Source organism: Pollicipes pollicipes, unplaced genomic scaffold, assembly GCF_011947565.3.
Source record: "Pollicipes pollicipes isolate AB1234 unplaced genomic scaffold, Ppol_2.1 Scaffold_951;HRSCAF=1101_pilon_pilon_pilon, whole genome shotgun sequence".
In the NCBI taxonomy this organism is placed as follows: domain Eukaryota; kingdom Metazoa; phylum Arthropoda; class Thecostraca; order Pollicipedomorpha; family Pollicipedidae; genus Pollicipes; species Pollicipes pollicipes.
This window is the reverse complement of record NW_023597096.1, coordinates 3,368-9,548: the sequence shown is the minus strand read 5'-3', so window position 1 is coordinate 9,548 and position 6,181 is coordinate 3,368. Positions and strand designations below refer to the sequence as shown.

The following is a 6,181-nucleotide window of genomic DNA, read 5'->3' as shown; positions in this document are numbered from 1 at the left end:
GGCAGGACCCATACCTAGAGCTGATGTAGAAATGAAATTATTTCAATAATATGATACTGCTTGGAGTAAACAGAACGATAAGTGCAAGCATTACACATGCTCTTCAATGTGACTTGTAAGCCAGGGGTGTCGCTAACATTTGTTTTTCATTAAGCTCGGTGTTAACAGCAAGCACATGTGGTGCACTAAGGTAAAGCATTGAGGGCAAGCACCTGATCTATCCTTTCACAAGAGACAACGAGTAGGTTGACTATTTTGTTTTGCGTTGCATGAGCGTCAATGCTTTGCAACTCATCGCGGGTAAATAATCTGTGCCCATTGGTCGTCTTGGCGTTAACCGAAGACTATATCGGATAAGGTTAACATCATACATTAAAATTGGAGCTGCAGATCCTCTGGCTGTCTGGTGACGTCACATGTCGTCAGCTGGCAGCACTTCCCGGTCGGGGCCTCAGTCGCCACGAGTCATGCACGAGACTGCGAGGACAAACATACTCCGTACCGATGATTAAAAAATGCCTGACAACCAGACAGCCCCAAACTGCCTCAACTGCCCCCAACTGCCCCAACACAACTGCCCCAAACTAAGCCGATCATGTCAATTATCAGAAAACTGCGGGCTAGACAGAGCCCTGGTCCTGTAGCTCACGGACTGGTATGACGAAATACGATGACTAACGAAAGTCAGGATGAAACCATCAATATGGACCTGCCATCAACTCAAACGCTGTTTCCACTCGGGCTCGACCCTGGGACCTACCGCGTGTGAAGCGGACGTGATAACCACTACACTACGGAAAATGCTATTTATTGCTACCAGACCCTGGCGGCGGTATGCTTGGAAACAGAACATTGGGAGGCATCGAACCATTGTATTTAAGTGCAACAATTATTTGGGCTTTAAGCGCTGCACTTCATCTTTGTCCGGGAGCATGACTACCGGTGGGCGCCCAAGGTCCTCACGTCAGGCCCGGTACTGGGTCACTGTGACACCAAAAAAGGCAAGTTTTCGACTGTGATAGCTCACATGTCGGGATCCGCACTGTCCCTGCTCAAGGCGAGCCTGATGGGCCTGAGAGGTCATTGGGGTCCGTGCCAAGGATCCTCTCCTTAAGCGAGGGCAAATGCTTTCAAATTGAGCGAGAGATGCTCGCCATCACGTTCGGCGTCATCAAGTTCCATTCGCACCTGATTCAGAACCTGTTCACCTTCGTGACGGATCACAAACTATTAATGACTCTCTTTGAAAAGCACGCTGATCTTCCCGAGATGGCGTCTGCCCAAATTCGTAGGCGGGCGTTGTAGCTGTCCGCATACCTGCACGAGATCTAGTGCGGCGCACGGGGAGGATGGGCAACGCCTACGAACTCAGCAGGCATTCGATACCAGACTCCGCATCATTGCAGGAGAAAGACCTCGTACTATTGGTGGACGATGGACTTACTGCCGCTAAAATGATAGCACTACATGACCCGGTGTTGTTTCAAGTGACACACTGCGTCCAGAAGAGTGGCTGGCTGCAGAACTCTGGCCCTGACCTGTCCGTGTTCTCCACCCAACGACTGGAATTGTCTGTATGTTCTGGTGCTCTAATGTGGGATCATCGAGTCATAACACTCAGGAACGCACGTGAGGCTGTCTGAACAGAGCCTCATGCAGCTCACCCTGGCATTCGTGGGATGGGAGGCCTTCGCGAGGGGCTGCTTATGATGGCCTCTCATGGGCGAGGACATTGCACGTGTCGCGAGTTCTTGCCAGGCGTGCCAGGAGAGCAGATCTGAGCCTGACCGTGCTGCTCTCTGCAGGTGACCCTGGCCTGCCGCGTCTGGTCGCGAGTACATCTGGATTTCACCGAGTCTACCAAGGGAAGGCACGTGTCGGTGATATTGAACGCGTACTAAAAAAACAATGAGACCGAGAGCTGCGCAAGTGTCAGCTCCAATACACGGATTATCAAGCGACGGTGACGACGGTGCGACTGGTGACGATACTCGTGTTTATACAAACGGCCTCAGGGCTGACATGGCGTGCCCTCGGCTGACCTGGCACACGAAAGACAGGGCCAATATCTAGGGTTCGGGCAAGCACGCATGGTTTTACAAAACACAACGCTGCTTGCACTAAACAGAACAATAACCACATGCACTTGTCGTGATATTCAATATGACCTATAGCCTAGGCGTGGTGCTACGCAGATGTAGTATGTTAAGCCCAGTGTAAATAATGAGCACATTTGCTAATCTAAGGAAAAGTGGAGCATCCCACGATGTCTCTGCTTGTCACATATTGTTACATCAAACGACTGCGATTTGATCAATGTCACAGGCTTTCCCCAAGTCCTCCTGAGTAGATCGGGACTTCGATTTGAAGTAGCCGACGCTGCGTTTCGGAAAAAGTCCCATTGCAACTAATACAGTGAAGTTGCCTTGCTTTCCAGCATGCATGTCTGTGCATGCATGCACAACCTAACCTGACCCCACCTAACCTAACCTAACCTAACTTAGCCTAACCTAACCTAACCTAACCTAACCTAAACTCACCTCACCTCACCACACCTCACCTAACCTCACCTCACCTATCCTAACCTAACCTCACCTAACCTAGCCCAACCTCACCTCACCTCACCTCACCTCACCTCACCTCATCTAACCTAAACTAACCTCTACTAGCCTAACCTAACCTCACCTCACCTAACCTAACCTAACCTAACCTAACCTCACCTAACCTACATGCATGCATGTTTTCAACACACGAATATGTCACCCAACATGTACCTACGAATGTTTATTTACTGGATGCTGCAAAAGCTTGAAGTACCCTGTTTGCATAAAATATATGCGGCATGAAGCCATCACACCGCGTGTTTCAACAAATCGGTATCCGATGACTTTGATTTATCCATATAGTGTTTACAACAGTGACTGTTTTCGAGGCGCACTTTGACTGCGAGAATGGAAGCATCATATGATCCGCGTGGCGCACTAGTGCAAATTTCAATCAGTCAATGCCAAGCGTTCTTTGATTCGCACCAGTAGAATGTGCGCACGGTGGGTGCCATGGAGACCGTAGTCACGACGGAAGAGAGGAGACGTAGTTCTGTTCCAAAGCGTTTACAGCGTAATTTTGGCTCAGAATGATTTAAGATGATGTTCTTGTCATGTCTTGACGGGGCTGCAGTGGCACAATCCGTGCTGAGACAACTAGTCCTGACGTTTTTCTAGAGGATGCTTCTGAGATATGCCCGAGAGGTAGGACACTACTTTTAACATTGAGGGTGAGCAGCTTATCTCTTTATTTAAATCAGCACGAGTAGGCTGGCTACTTTGTTGTTGGTGTCATGAGCACCAATCTATTATGCGTTTTTGATATGACTCCTACTATATTTACGGACATTCATCGATTCGGATGCATCGCATCCGCCCATCTTTGCTTTGTCTCAACATTAACTGAGGACTGCATCAAATAACGTGACTAGGCAACACACGGCACGCACCAAAACAGTGGCCGTAGACTTGCTGTCTCGTGACTTCACACGTCATCAGCTGGTGGCAGTTCACGACCGGGTGCCGCCACGGGTGCTGGGCGAACGTGCGGGACCTAACGTTCTCGGCACTGACGGGTAGAGACGGCCTGGCAACCAGCCAAACTTCACCAGACTGAGCACATCTCGTAAACTATCAGCAAGCTTCTAGCTAGAGATCCACAGGGGTGATGTGCAGAGAGGACATAACAGACGCAAATCAAAATGATCCTCAAAACCTGCTTCTTCCCGGGCTCGAACCAGTGACCTTCCGCGTCGGAAGCAGTCGTGATAACCACCACACTACGAAAGCATTATGAGGCGTTTTTAGACGCTGGCGGCGAGCTGCTGGAAAATACATGACTGGGAGACATCGACTCATGCATCCCACTTAGCACTTAATAAATAGGGCGTTACGTAATGTACTGATGAGCGTGGCAACATGCGCCGACAAGAGCAACAAATAGAAAGCTCGGCAACGGCGGACGTTCTAAGCGATTGTGACCAAATCATTGCGAACTTCGCAAACCATTGGGTAGATTTTGCCACATAAACTGGACTTTCCATACAGGAAATTTCACTAGTCCCGTTTGCTCAGCAGAGGCACTGGCGCGTTATTTTCAACATTGTGTTTGGAAAGCATCACATTGATTGGTTCCTGGCCGCTTGCTGAGGACGCAATGAATGTAACAGCATTGGACTGAGGTGGCTGATTTGTATCTGATACATTAATTTTGCCGTTTGCTTGGGTCGCAATGAATGTAACGGCATTGGACTGGAGTGGCTAATTTGTATATGATACATGCACCTACACAGCGAAGTCTGTTTCATGCCTTTGATCGGGTCGCTGAAATTTGACGACAACCATGAAAAAGGTCTCCAAGTCTTCGAATCTGCCGTTTGCGCACGAGTGCATGTACAAAGCAGTGCGCATCGATTCACATGTGTCATTCGACTGACTTGTGTCAATCGTAATGTCCTGGTTACGTTTCACTGTGAGCATGATTTCCGAGAATCAGCTGCGTTGCGACATGCGTTGCGGAGATTTTTAGCAAAGAGCAAAGTTCCAGACAACCTTGGCCATATCGTTATGACCAGGCCAGCCTAGGCCATATCTTGCCCGCCCAGAAGCCGATCGTATAAACATGAAGGCCGTCTCCAGCAGCACTTCTGTTTCGATTGGAACTGCAACCAGGAAGACGCCGCTTTTGGCGTGAAACGAGCAAATGATAACAGAGGTAGATGTTTTTACTGCGCAAATGGTATCTGTCTAAAAACGAATGGACCCCATCACCCATCACTCTTCGGAACCTATACCGATGAGACTTCAGCACAGTGGGATACTCTCTTTCATCGGTTTGGCAGCCGGAGGTACGCTGATGTGGAGCGTCGTGCGCAAATTACCAAAAAACATTGCTAGAATATTGGTATCGTTGGTGCCCCCAAAGTATGTCTGGTATCAACATCGTGACGTCATCGCAGCGTTTCTTGGTAAGCTCTAGTATCGTGAGCCCAAAGCAAAAGGTATTTTCTCGAGGCAGTTTTGCGGCACATTAGGAGAAACGTGACCTGCCTCGTACGCCAGGTATATTTTCAGTGTACAGTGCCTTTGCTTCCAAATGGAGAGCGATTTTTGATATGTCTTGCATCGTTTTTATAGGTGGTGCTAAGCGTAATTATTCGAGACGTGAGTGGCTCCATCATTATTCATGGGCTTATGCCACTATTCGTCAAGATGAGATGAACAGATAAAATCAGGGTCAGGTCATCCGGTGCCATGTCAGAAGTGACACGTTATCCGGGTAATTAAGGCTTATCATGTTTCCAGATAGTAATAAAGCACAGTGCGTAAAGCCCAAAATATTAATTATGTAATAAAATACAATGGGTCGATGTCTTCCAGTCCTATGTTTGCTAGCAGCCCGCCAACATGGTCTGATGACGTTTCTACATCGTTTGCGTAGTGTAGTGGCTATGACGTCCGCTTTACACGCGGAAGGTCCCCGGTTCGAGCCCGGGCGGAAATAGGTTTTAGGTTGGTAGTAGGACATAATAGGGGTTTATGTTGATTTACGTAAGTCGCTCAGCCATGTGAAGTTTGACTGATTGCTAGTCAGTCCCTCCACTACCGTCTACGTTTGGCCCCGCAAATCGTCCATTACCCGTTTGCAGGCTGAGGCCCCGAACGGGTAACGCCGCCAGCTGACGGCATGTGACGTCACCGGAGGATCTACAGTTGCTGTTCTGATGCATGCCGTGTGATGTCTAGTCACCTTATCCGATATAGCTTTCCGATAATGTTGACACCAGGCAAAGTTGGGCAGGTGTGATGGAACCGAATGATGAAAGGAGAGCTCGATGAAAGCTTGCAAATAAAACAAGATCAGAAAATGGATCAGAAGAACCGTATTGGTGCAACCCAATGTTTGCAGTTGCTCACCCTCAATCCCTTAACATTAGCGTAACAAATATGCTCATTATTTTTACTGGGGCTTAACATTCGGCACCTTCATGGCGCTATCCCCCTGGGTATCAGGTCACATTTAATGACATGTGTAACGCATTTGGCTATTGCTCTGCTCACCCCAAGTAGTATCATGTTCTGTGTATAACTTCGTGTCTATCTGGGCCCTAGGTAATGCCTCTGCCTATCGTATGCTA

At 48.5% G+C, this 6,181-nt stretch overlaps 1 non-coding gene across 1 annotated transcript; it reads left to right on the top strand.

The window, feature by feature from the left end:
* The first annotated feature begins 5,474 nt into the window (after window positions 1-5,474).
* TRNAV-UAC (transfer RNA valine (anticodon UAC)) lies at window positions 5,475-5,547 on the top strand. Its single transcript has one exon. It is a non-coding gene; the product is annotated as a tRNA-Val (tRNA).
* Window positions 5,548-6,181: the final 634 nt, after the last annotated feature.